Source organism: Gorilla gorilla, chromosome 4 (assembly GCF_029281585.2).
Source record: "Gorilla gorilla gorilla isolate KB3781 chromosome 4, NHGRI_mGorGor1-v2.1_pri, whole genome shotgun sequence".
Taxonomy (NCBI): Eukaryota; Metazoa; Chordata; class Mammalia; order Primates; family Hominidae; genus Gorilla; species Gorilla gorilla.
This window is the reverse complement of record NC_073228.2, coordinates 61849651-61862692: the sequence shown is the minus strand read 5'-3', so window position 1 is coordinate 61862692 and position 13042 is coordinate 61849651. Positions and strand designations below refer to the sequence as shown.

The 13042-nt window shown below is 51.6% G+C and overlaps 1 non-coding gene across 1 annotated transcript; it reads right to left on the bottom strand.

The window, feature by feature from the left end:
• Window positions 1-2431: 2431 nt before the first annotated feature.
• On the bottom strand, window positions 2432-2503 carry TRNAT-CGU (transfer RNA threonine (anticodon CGU)). The gene has a single exon. It is a non-coding gene; the product is annotated as a tRNA-Thr (tRNA).
• Window positions 2504-13042: the final 10539 nt, after the last annotated feature.

Sequence of the window (13042 nt, the reverse complement as noted above, 5' to 3'; positions counted from 1 at the left end):
CAGGCTCTGAGGTAGAAACCTAGAATTTCAGGACACAAGGCATTTAGGACATAGCTCTTTCAACTGTAGAATTTTACAACTAAGGAAGCTGAAGTCCAGGAAGTATCAGTGATTTAATGGAGGTCATGCAACAAACTCAACATATGTGTCCCTTTCTGCCCCTGCCTTCAATTCTGTCCTCATTCTTTAAGCCAATGACCTACCCCTGGCTCCACGGGGGTGCATGTAGATACCTGCTGGCCTTCAAGGTAATTACAAGATTTCTGTTCCCCAGGCTCACCCTGGTGCTTGTATCTGACTTGCCTTCACTTCTAGTTCCTCTCACAAAACTTGACCTGGAATCCATACTTGACCCCTGCCTCTGGTCCTTCACCTTTGGAAGCCCATGTTTCCCCAAAATCTTTACACTGACCTCTTCTGTACCTTGCATTTTTTTTTGAGACAGTTTCTCATTGTCTCTCAGGCTGGAGTGCAGTGGCACCATCTCAGCTTACTGCAAACTCGACCCTCTGGGCTCAAGCGATTCTCCCACCTCAGCCTCCAGAGCAGTTGGGACTACAGGCATGTGCCACCATGCCGGCTAATTTTTTGTATTTTAAATAGAGGCAGGGTTTCGCCATGTTGGCCAGGCTGGTCTCAAACTCCTGACCTCAAGTGATCTGCCTGCCTCAGCCTCCCGAAGTGCTGGGATTACAGGCGTGAGCCACTGCAGCTGGCAGTTTTTGTATTTTTTGTAGAGATGGGATTTTGCTGTGTTGCCCAGGCTGGTCTCAAACACCTGACCTCAAGTGATCCATCCACCTTGGCCTCCCAAATTGCTAGGATTACAGGCGTGAGCCACTGCACCCAGCGCCTTGCACTTCTCTTATATTGACTTCGGCTTGGCTTGTCCCCCTGCCCTCCGCTGGGGTGGAATTCTCTGCTCCAGCTCTTTCAGAAAACCCAATGTTTGGCCGGGCACGGTGGCTCATGCCTGTAATCCCAGCACTTTGGGAGGCCGAGGCGGGTGGATCACGAGGTTAGGAGATGGAGACCATCCTGGCTAACACGGTGAAACCCCGTCTCCACTAAAAAATACAAAAAAGTTAGCCGGGCATGGTGGCTGGCGCCTGTAGTCCCAGCTACTCGGGAGGCTTGAGGCAGGAGAATGGCGTGAACCCAGGAGGCGGAGCTTGCAGTGAGCCGAGATCGCGCCACTGCACTCCAGCCTGGGCCACAGAGCGAGACTCTGTCTCAAAAAAAAAAAAAAAAGGAAAACACAATGTTCAGTCTTGAAGCTCCTTCTCATCAGGAATTTGAAGGGACAGGATTCAAGGCAATATCCAGTAGAGCAGGACTTTTCACCTTCCTATTCCTATGCCTGAATATCTGGACTCTGTTTAGGCTGAGGCGCTTGTCAAAAAAGGCCTCAATTTGTATTTAATAACACTTTCATGATGACACTGACACCCTAGCTCGGCATTACCTTCAAAAGCCAAGAGCGTCTCTTCCATTTATTGGGATCTTAGAGAAAAGGTCAATATTTCTCTGCTGCCTGGGCCCTATACCTTCTCTTCTGATAACCTGAGACTCTTCTGACATTCAGTCCACCTAAAGCTCCTCATGGTCATCTGTGCAACAGGCCTCAGAGAAAGTAATGTGGTTTTTCAGGGCTACAGTAACAGAAGTATGGGGTATAGAATGAGGGAGGTGAAGTTCCATTCATAAGACTCTGTCTGGAGTAGTATGTTCAGTAGGGAGTGTTACAGTTGAAGAGGAGGACACACAGAGGAGTGTATCAAAAAGAGGGTCCAGGAATGGGAGGAGGCGCTCAATGTCATGTTATTAATATGTTAAATCAGACTGTTTATCCTAGAGATGATGTGGGGAGTGTCATAACTGGCTGGGGGCAGATTCAAAGGATCAGTTCACCAGGACTGGGAAAGAAGCACCCACCAGTTGAACAATCTGGTTTGCTTTGTAGACAGGAAGACAGGCAGTGCGCATGGCCTGCATAATTCACCTTCCAAAGAACAATCCAGAAACCACCGTTCGGGAAACTCAGGCACCCTCTCTGGAAAGTTGCCCCGCCATAACACACGCAAATCGGGCGGGACCCGAGTCCCCGCGGGCCACCTGGACCTTAGTGTCCCCATCGGCGAAGCAGTGAAGACGACTCCGGCTCTGCGAAATGCGGCTGGGGGAAAGGAGACGCGGGGACCGGCGGCGAGGGCGCAGCGCGGCGCGGCGGGGGCCGAGCTCATCTGTAAGGTGGACCCTGGAGTCTCGAAGCCCAGGTGCACCGGCCCCAGCCGACCGCGGAGCCCGGGGCAGGAGACGAACTGGAGGGCGACTGAACAGAATCCGAAAATGGAAAAAATGCCATGTAGAAGGGACAGCGTACGTGGAGAAAACCCGACTTCCCCACAGCCAAAGCCCTACCTCGGGTCTCAGGCACGGACGGGGTTCGAACCCGCGATCTTCGGTTTACGAGACCGACGCCTTACCACTTGGCCACCGCGCCTGACAGCCCAGGGACCGGTGGAATCTCTCAGTGGAGGGGAGGTGGTACCGGCTGGGAGCTGCGGCCTCAGCCCCGCCCCCTGCCCCGCCCCCGCAAGCCCCGCCCCCGCAAGCCCCACCCGCAAGCCCGGGCCTGACTCTGCGAGCACCGCTCCCGCCCGGTCAGGGGCACGTCCCGCGCCCGCCGCCTGCGGGACCCGAACCGGCGTCTTGAGAAGCCCGGCCCTCCTCCCTCCTCTCTCGCCCCGCGCCCGCCGCGAGCGACGCCTCGAGACCCAGCCCACGCCTAGAGCGGGCAGCGGCCTGGCGGTGGGGTCGAAAGCTACGGCACAGAGCCGTGCCTGAGTCGGAGAGAAGCCTCGGCGGAAGCGGAAGCGGAGAGTGCCGCAGCGGAGCGGGCCGGGGCCGTGTGTGACCCTGGCCGGGTCATTTCCGTCGGGCCGGGCAGGGTCCGTGGGGGCTCGGGCGGGGTTGGTGGGGACCAGGGCGCAAGCCAAGAAGGGCGACGCGGCCGGGGGCGGGGACTGGGACGGGGCCAGCGCTCCGAGGAAGACGCGGGGAGCCTGGGGCATGGGGCCAGGCTCGGGGCGCCGGGAGGTGACTTTCCCTCGCTGGCCCTGCACGAAGCACGACCTTCCTCGGGTTCAGCTCGCTCCCCTTGCAGCCCCTGGCAAGGAGGACTCGGAGCATCTGTGTAGCCTGGATGACCTTGCCCCGGAGGAGCCGAGGTGGGCACGCTAGGAGAGGCCCCCAGGGATGACATGGCGACCCGAATGGTAGAATCATGTGGTCTCTCATACCGCGGAACAGTAGGTCACGATGAAAAGGAACCATGCGGATTCAAAGGACTGATTGTCAGCGTAGGCAGAGCCCAGAAACACACGTGAAAATTTACTGGAAAAACAGAGAGGGAGCCTGGGACTGGGGATGGGGGACAAAGGGGACTTTAACTTAATTGGCATTGTTTTGTTTCTATTCTATGGAAGAGGCAGAGGTGGGAACACGAGTGCCTATTAGGATACTGTATACTTTTTTGGTAAATCTTTTATTTTCTTTAAATTAAATAAAGGGGGGAATTAGGTCCCTCTGTTCTTGTTTGGCCTGTGGCCACAGCATCTGTTCCAGGAGAGAGGTGAGTCTGCATGGGTGGGGGAAGAGAAGCCCTTCTCTCAGGGCAGGGCTCATGCTCGCTGGGGACAGCCACCCTGCCACCACCACTGCCAAATTAAGCCTTATTTGTGTGCAGATTTTTTTTTTTTTTTTTTTTTCTGGAGACAGAGTCTTGCTCTGCCCAGGCTGGAGTGCAATGGCACGATCTCGGCTCACTCCAACCTCCACCTCCCGGATTCAAGCAATTCTCCTGCCTCAGCCTCCCAAGTAGCTGGGATTACAGGCACCTGCCACCACTCCCGGCTCATTTTTTGTATTTTTAGTAGAGATAGGGTTTCATCATGTTGACCAGGCTGATCTCAAACTCCTTACCTCAGGTGATCCACCCGCCTCAGCCTCCTAAAGTGCTGGGATTACAGGCATGAGCCACCGTGTCTGGCCTCCTCTTTATGCTTTTAAAAACTCTCTGGACTCGGCCAGGCGCGGTGGCTCACGCCTGTAATTCCAGCACTTTGGGAGGCCGAAGCAGGCGGATCTCTGGACTCAACTAATGATGCTGGAAAAACCGCATATCCACATGCAAAAGAATGAAGTTGGACCCTAACCTAGCACCATATACAAAAATTACCTCAAAATGGATTCAGGACATAAACATAAGACCTGTAACTATAAAAATCCTGAAAGAAAACGGGGAAAGGTCTACAACATTAGATGTGGCAATGATTTTTTTGGATATGACCCCAAAAGCAAGAATAGACAAATAGGACCAAGTCAGACTTTATAAAAACTGCACAGCAAAGGAAACAACAGAATGAAAGGCAGTCTGTGGAATGGGAGAAAATATTGCAAATCAGATATCTAATAAGGAATTGTTATCCAAAATAAAATTTAGACTCCTACCACTCGACAACAACAAACAACTCACTTAAAAATGGGCAAAACGCTGGGTATGGTTGCTCATGTCTGGGTGTGTTCCAGAGCTGGTTGCTCATGTCAAGCCTGGGTTGCTCCCAGGCTTCCCTTGGGAGGCCAAGGTGGGAGGATCACTTGAGGCCAATAGTTAGAAACTAGCCTGGGCGATATTGTGAGACCTCATCTCTACAAAAAATAAACTAAAACAAGGCAGGCATGATAGCACCTATAGTCCTAGTTACTTGGTAAGCTGAGGCAGGAGGATCACTTGAGCTCAGGAGTTCAAGGTTGCAGTGAGCTATGATTGTGCTACTGTACCCTAGCCTGGACAACACAGCACAAGAAAAAATAAAGTGAATCTTTTCATCAGTTATAACAAGTGCACAACTCTTGTTCAGGGGAAGCTGTGCAGTTGGGAGGGCAGAGAGTATGTGGGAACTCTCTGTACTTTGTGCTCAGTTTTGCGTGAATCTAAAACTGCTCTGAAAAATTAAGTCTGTGAAAAGGAAGAAATGAACTACCAAGTCATGAAAAAACACAGAAGAACCTTCAATGTATATTACTGAGTGAAAATGCATATTACTGCTATGGTTTGAATGTGTCCCCTAAAGTTCATGTGTTAGAAACTTGATCCCCAATGTGGTGGTCTTGGAGATGGGACCTAGTCGGAAGTGTTTGGGTCATGGGGCCACTACCCTCATAAATGCATTCATGCTATTCTCAAAGGAGTGGGTTCATTATAGAGCAAGTAGTTTTCTTATAAAAGAAGTTTGCCTTCCCACCCTCTCTTTGCCCGGCCTCTGTGGGTTGATGAAGCAAGAAGGTCCTCACCAAATGCCAGCTCCTCGATCTTGGGCTTCCCAGCCTTCAGTCCCATGAGCCAATAAATTTCTGTGCATTATAAATTACCTAGTCTATGGTATTCTGTCTTAGCAGCACGAAACGGACTGAGACAAGCTAAACTGAAAAGGCTACATACTGTATTATATGACATTCTAAAAAAGGCAAAACTGTGGAGACAGTAAAAATATCAATGGTTGCCAGGGGTTGAGGGGTGGGAAGGATGAGTAGATAGGGCACAGAGAGTTTTTAGGGCAGCAAAACTATTCTGCATGATATAATGGTGGATACATATCATTATATATTTGTCAAAACCCATAGAGGGGTTCTGGGCTGGGAAAAATAAAAAAAAATCCCATAGAACGTTCAACACCAAGAGTGAACCCTGGTGTAAACTATGTACTTTGGATGATGATGTGTCAATGCAGGGTCATCAGTTGTAACAGATGTACCACTCTAGTGGAGGATGTTGATGGCAGGGGAGACTAGGGAGATACGGGGGCCATGGGTATATAGGGAACTCTGCTTTCTGCTTAGTTTTGCTGTGAACCTGAAACTGCTCTTTAAACGTCTGTTTTACAAGGCCGGTTGCAGTGGCTCATGCCTGTAATCCTGGCACTTTGGGAGGCCAAGGCGGGTGGGTCACCCAAGTTCAGGAGTTCGAGACCAGCCTAGGCAACATGGTGAAACTCCATCTCTACTACAATACAAAAAATTAGCTGGGTGTGGCGGCATGCACCTGTAATCCCAGCTACTCAGGAGGCTGAGACAGGAGAATTGCTTGAACCTGGGAGGCAGAGGTTGCAGTGAGCCGAGATCATGCCATTGCACCCTGGCCTGGACAACAGAGTGAGACTCCATCTCAAAAAAAAAAGTCTCTTTTACAAAAACGGGGCTGGTCTCTGTGACTGACACGCATAAGGTCAGGAGTTCGAGACCAGCCTGACCAACATGGTGAAACCCTGTCTCTACTAAAACTACAAAAATTAGCCAGGTGTGGTGGTGTGCACCTGTAGTCCCAGCCACTTGGGAGGCTGAGGCAGGAGAATTGCTTCAACCCAGGAGGCAGAGGTTGCAATGAGCCGAGATTGTGCCACTGCACTCCAGCCTGGGCAACAGAGCAAGACTCCATTTAAAAAATAAATAAATAAATAACAAGAAAAATAATTCTTGAATTCTTTCCTCTCTGACCCCCTGCTATGAATCATTATCAACCGTGGGCCACATTGTAGTTGCCCTTTGGTGGGGTCACTGTGGGTTCACCCAGGTCCACTTCTTAGCTGGGTAGGCCTAGGAGCTGGTTCTGGAACACAGAGCTCCAAGTGGGCAGGAATCAAGCCTTACTCACCTTCATACAGCGTGGTCATAAGAGCACCTAGTCATTTATTCCTTCAGCAAATCATTGAGCATCTACTGTGTGCCAAATACTGTTCTCAATGCTAGGGCTATAGCGGTGAACTAAGCAGCACAGATCTCCGCCCTTATGGGGCTTCCATTCTTAAATAAGCAAAACATACAGTCTATCAGTTGGTGAGAAGTACTAGGGAGAAAAATACAGCAGGGAAGGAGGCTAGGATGTTCTTCAGGAGGGGGAGAGTTGCAGCTTTTTTTTTTTTTTTTTTTGAAATGGAGTCTTGCTCTGTCGCCAGGCTGGAGCAGAGTGCCGCAATCTCAATTCACTACAACCTCCACCTCCTGGGTTCAAGCGATTCTCCTGCCTCAGCCTCCCAAGTAGCTGGGATTACAGGTGCACACCACCACGCCCAGCTAATTTTTGTATTTTTTTTTTTTAGTAGAGACGGGGTTTCACCATGTTGGCCAGGATGGTCTCAATCTCCTGACCTCATGATCTGCCCACCTTGGCCTCCCAAAGTGCTAGGATTACAGGTGTGAGCCACCGTGCCTGGCCAGGTTGCAGTTTTTTTGTTGTTGTTGTTTTTCTTTTTTTGAGACAGAGTCTCGCTCTATTGCCCAGGCTGGAGTGCAGTGGCGCTATCTCAGCTCACTGCAAACTCCACCTCCCGGGTTCACGCCGTTCTCTTGCCTCAGCCTCCCGAGTAGCTGGGACTACAGGCCCCCGCCACCGCACCCAGCTAATTTTTTGTAGTTTTAGTAGAGACGGGGTTTCACCGTGTTAGCCAGGATGGTCTCGATCTCCTGACCTTATGATCTGCCCACCTCGGCCTCCCAAAGTGCTGGGATTATAGGCATGAGCCACTGTGCCTGGCCCGGGTTGCAGTTTTAAATAGGTGGTTGCCTGGTGCGGTGCTCACATCTGTAATCCCAGCACTTTGGGAGGCCGAGGCGGGTGTATCACCTGAGGTCAGGGGTTCAAGACCAGCCTGGCAAACATGGTGAAACCCCATCTCTAGTAAAAATACAAAAAATTAGCTGGGCGTGGTTGTGGGTGCCTGTAATTCCAGCTACTCTGGAGGCTGAGGCAGGAGAATCACTTGAACCTGGGAGGCGAAGGTTGCAGTGAGCTGAGATCACACCATTGCACTGCAGCCTGGGCAACAGAGCCAGACTCCGTCTCATAAATAAGTGGGATAGCTTAAATGCAGTCACAAATTCTTTGCAGCTTTTCCCACCTAGAGGTGGAGTCTCTTCCCCCACTTTTTGGTACAGGCTGGCCATGGGGCTTGCTTTGACTAAAACAATGTGGCAAAAGTGATGTTATGTAAGTTCTGAAGCTTAAGGCCCCAAGAGAGGCAGCTTCTGCCTCCACTGTCTTACGAAATTGCCCTGAGAATGCTGTGGAAGAAAGGCAGTCTAGCTACTGAAGGTTGAGAAGCCCCGAGGGTCATTCCAGCTAACAGCCAGCACCGTCTGCCAGACATGTCAGGTAGCCATCTGGGACCTTCCAGCTCAGCTGACCCCTCAGCTGGATGCAGCTGCAAGATTGAGCCCAGGCACACCCAGCAGAGGAACTGCCAGCCTACCACAGAATCAGGAAGATAATAAATCATTGTATGCCTTAGGATTTGAGGGTGGTTTGTTACATAGAAGCAATAGTTCATTGATACAGGAGGCCATATACAGCTTACACACCTTTCCATTCTAGGTTTGTGGGCTGCTGGTTATTTGTATGGAGTAGGCAAAAGTTAGTGATGCCGGGTAACTTTGGCAGAGGCCATGTACAGTGTCCCTTCAGCCTCCATTTAGTCTGTTTCCTCATCTACAAAATGGGAGAGTTACCCATTAGCTACAGCCCTGTGTTAATTATACATTGAGCAAGATTCATTATCCACTGCTAAAGTGAACAGCGGAATGAAATGCCAGCTTGACCCTTCTGCCTTTGGTACAGTAACAACTGACACTTTTCCCTTTGATCAAATTTCACAGCCACCACAAAAGGTCTAAATTAAGGTGCTATTAATAGGAGGGGAAAGTCAATGCAACTTGAGACTTTTTGGAGAATATGTGGCCACTTATTTATTCATTTATTTCTTATTTATTTTTTGAGACTGATTCTCACTCTGTCGCCAGGCTGGAGTGCAGTGGCACGATCTCGGCTCACTGCAACCTCCGCCTCCCAGGTTCAAGCGATTCTCCTGCCTCAGCCTCCAGAAAAGCTGGGACTACAGGCGCCCACCACCATAACCAGCTAATTTTTTTATTTTTCATAGAGATGGAGTTTCACCATGTTGGCCAGGCTGGTCTCAATCTCCTGACCACGTGATCCGCCCGCCTCAGCCTCCCAAAGTGCTGGGATTACAGGCCTGAGCCACCACGCCTGGCTTTATTCATTTATTTAGAGACAGGGTCTGGGCTCTGTCAACCAGGCTGGATTCCTTCTGGGATGGGGGATCTTCTGAGAGGAAGCCTGGTGGAGAGGAAACTGGAGGCCCTGGTGTTTCAGGTACCTACTGCTGTGTCTAATCAACTACCCCAACATTTAGATCTTAAAATAACAACTTTATTGTTTTCCATGGCTCTGTGGGTTGACCAGGCAGTTCTGCTTCATCTGGTGGTTGCTGGGGATTTGGGATGGCCTCACTCTCCTGCTAGTCTTGGCTGGGGCCTCAGTTCTCCACGTGGCTGTTTGAGATTCCTCACAGCTGGGTTTTCCAAGAAGGTGCATTTTTAAGAGGAAGGACGCAGAAGCTGCTGATCTTCTTAAGGTTAGAGCTCAGAAGTCCTAGAATGGGCCGGGCACAGTGGCTCTCACCTGTAATCCCAGCACTTTGGGAGGCTGAGGCAGGTGGATCACCTGAGGTCAGGAGTTTGAGACTAGCCTGGCCAACATGGAGAAACTCTGTCTCTACTAAAAACACAAAAAATTAGCCGGGCATGGTGGTGGATGCCTGTAATCCCAGCTACTCAGGAGGCTGAGGCAGGAGAATTGCCTGAACCCAGTGAGCCGAGATCACGCTATTGCACTCCAGCCTGGGCAAGAAGAGCAAAACTTCGTCTAAAAAAAAAAGTCCCAGAATGTCACTTCTGCCTCAAGTGATGCATTTTTGCATCTATTCATCAAAGCAGTCACAGAATTAGCCCAGATTCAAAGAGGTGAAGAATAAACTTCACCTCTCAGTGGAATAGTGGCCTGCACCCAGGGAGGGAATAAATCCATGGTACTTGTCTTTGGAGACTGTATCACACCTGTCATTCACTGGCTCTGTGACTTTGAGAGCAGACACAAATTGAACTCAGTCCTGGGGCTGGGTTCAATCTTTACAAAGATGTAAAGAGATACAAAGTGGGTCTCCTTTGTCTCTGCCCCACCTCAAAAAATGGTCTCATCTTGAGGGCTCACTAGTGGGAGCATTTGGACCAGATACTCTCCCATGTTCCTTCCAGCCCTGATGGCCTTCAGAGCCCACGCTCATAGCCCCCCAACTGCAGAACCAAGGTCTGAGGGTCTGGCCCAGGCTCTGCCAGAGCTTGGCAAAGTCCACCTTTTGGTCAGGGGCTGCCTGCTGACCTGGGTAAGCTGGGAAAGCCAACCCTGAAACCATGGCCAAGTGGTGGCAGAGCTGGAAAAGGTATTTCTCCCTCGAGGGGCCAGCTGGGCTAGAAAGCAAGGGCCGAGAGTCCACAAGCTCCCGTGGGCTTGGTGCTGTCCAGCAGGCTGTAGGAAGTAGGCTCATAATTCAGCACCTCTGCACCCTCGGTTTGGGCCTTTCAGAAACTCTAGCTCCTTTTTAAACCCAAAGGCCACACCAGTATGGAGCATAAGACAAAGCCTGGTACCAAAGTCAGAGCTTGGGGTTTGAAGTGAGAGCCAGACCTGAACCAGGGGTGGCAGGAGAGTGAGGGGAACTTCCTGCAGCCCCAATGCAAGTCACCTCATTAGTTCCAGGGAGGTCTGGCTTCAAGCTGGCTACAGAGGTCCTGGGCCCTGGAGCCCCCAACTGCTCCCAGTGGACTTGGTGCAGGGTTGACCCCCTCAGCCCACTTTAAGGCACAGTCCAGCCAGCCAGGCTGAGCCACAGTGGAGCTGCCACCCTTCTTGGTCCTCTCTTCTGCCCCGCATGGCTGTGAGCAGGGCTGCAGGCCCTACCTCCTGGCTCTTCTCCAGTTGTGCTCATGTCACAACCCCTCGTTCCTGGAGAGGGGACCCAGGCTCCAGGGCTCAGCATGTGTCCTGCCTGTTTTGCCTGCCTTCCCAGCCTGCAGTGACCCCGCCCCATCCGAGCTTGAATCCCAGGTGAATCCCTGCTGCCTGGGCTTGAATCCCAGGTGACCTGTGGCCAGTGAGTTCACCTGTAGTGGCTCGGTTTCCTCATCTGTAATACTACCCACCTCATAGGGAGTTGTGAGGGACAGATAACCCAGGACATGCAAAGCACTTGGAACACTGCCTGGTCTAGAGTAAACCCTAAACAAGTGCAAGCAATCTAATAACCACCTCATTGGTGCCTTCTGTGGGCCAAGCACTGGGTTAGGCTCAGGGATTTGGGAGGGGAGGGTGGTAGAGGGAGGAATTAGGCCAAATCCTCTTCCCCAGGGCTCGAGAGAGTGGACAACCAGCTGGACTAACCAAAAGAGAGGAACTGGTCCCACCCTCTCAGAGCACCCCGGCTGCTGACCTGATGGGTCTCTGGACCCAGTGGTTAGTGGTGCTGCTGCCTGCTGCTCCCAAGGGACCTGGGCCTGAAGCCTGGTTCTAAGAATGAGGGGCTTTCCGCCCTGGGGATAGTTTGATCATTTTCTGGAGAAATGGCCTAGCTGACGTAGACCCTCCCAGCAAGGCTGTGAGAAGTCCGACTCCCTCACCCGAGCAACCACCCACCACCCTAACCCCAGTGTGACTGTATTTGGAGATGAGGCTTTTGAGGAGGTAAATAAGGTTAAATGAGGTCATATGGGTGAAGGCCTAATCCAACAGGTCTGGTGTCCTTCTAAGACAACAAAGAGACAGTAGAGAATGAGCTCTTTGTGAGCACACAGTGAGAAGGCGGCTGTCTGCAGGCCAAGGAGAGAGGCCTCACCAGAACTCAGCCCCACTGGCACCTCAAGATTGGACCTCCAGCCCCAAGAACTGCGAGAAAATAAGTGTCTGTGTAAGCCTCCCAGCCGGTTGTGTTCTGTCAGGTCAGTCCCAGCTAAGAGACACCCCAGTCCAGGCTGCCCTCACCTCTCACCACCCAACTCTGAAACTGACCTGACCAGGCCACCCCCAGCTTAAAATGCTTTGGCGTAGTCCCCACAGTCCCGCTCACCATTGAGCTAGCTGGTTCGTAGTTCCTCCCTACGGCAAGGCCTCCGCACCTGCTGTTCCCTCTCCTGCTTCCGCCCTGCCCTCCCATCTCCCTTACCTGGCCAGCCTCTCCTCCTCCAAGTCTCAGTTGAAGCCTCCTCAGGTGAGTCTAAGTGCCCTTTTTATACCCCATGATTCTCACCATTGGCTACACCTTGGAATCACCTGGGAGCTTTAAAAAACATCCCAGTGTCCAAGCCCCACTCCCCACCAATGGAATCAGAATTGCTGGGGTGGGATGGTTTTAAGAACCTCTCTTGTACATTCTAGAGGCTCCCTGTGCCATGAGCCCAGCACCTCCCCTGCACCCTGCATCTATTAGGTGCTGGTAAAGCATCTGCTTAGTGAGTGAATGTGATAGATCCACCCTTGGCCCCCTGGACTCTACACCACCTGGCTAGGCTGCAGCCCTCCACAATCCCCCTCTCTAGTACCCTGAAAGGGCTGTTTCTCCAAGTCTCCTCCCCATGACAGTTCCCTTAGATCCTACAGTCTGAGTTCCCTTAGATCCTACAGAGCTCTGTTGAAAGGCTCCTTCCTTGAGAGAAGCCATACCTGACGCCTGAGTGGGCTCAATCCACTTGCCCCCAGCTCCTGAAGCCCCCCATATCTTCCTCTTGGTAGTGCTCATCACCCTGGAAATGAATTATGTCTCTCCCCTCCCCCAGGAGCGTGGGGACTTCACGGGGCAGAGGCCTTGCCTGTACCAATTCCCAGTGCCTGGCACACACAGTGGTGCTCAGTAGATGATGCTGGCGGGTTGAGTGATTTCTGTGCTCAGATATTTTCCACCCATTCATCTGCTTTGGCCTGGGCCCAGCCGATGACCCTAAAGGGCCCTCTAACTGAGGGCCTGGTGAGTCGATGGAATCCAACAATGAAACACCTTTGGCAGGTGCTGTGGCCTCAAGGGGGCACAGGGATGACATCATTTTTAATAGGACTGTAAGGAAATGTTCTGCAAAATGGGTG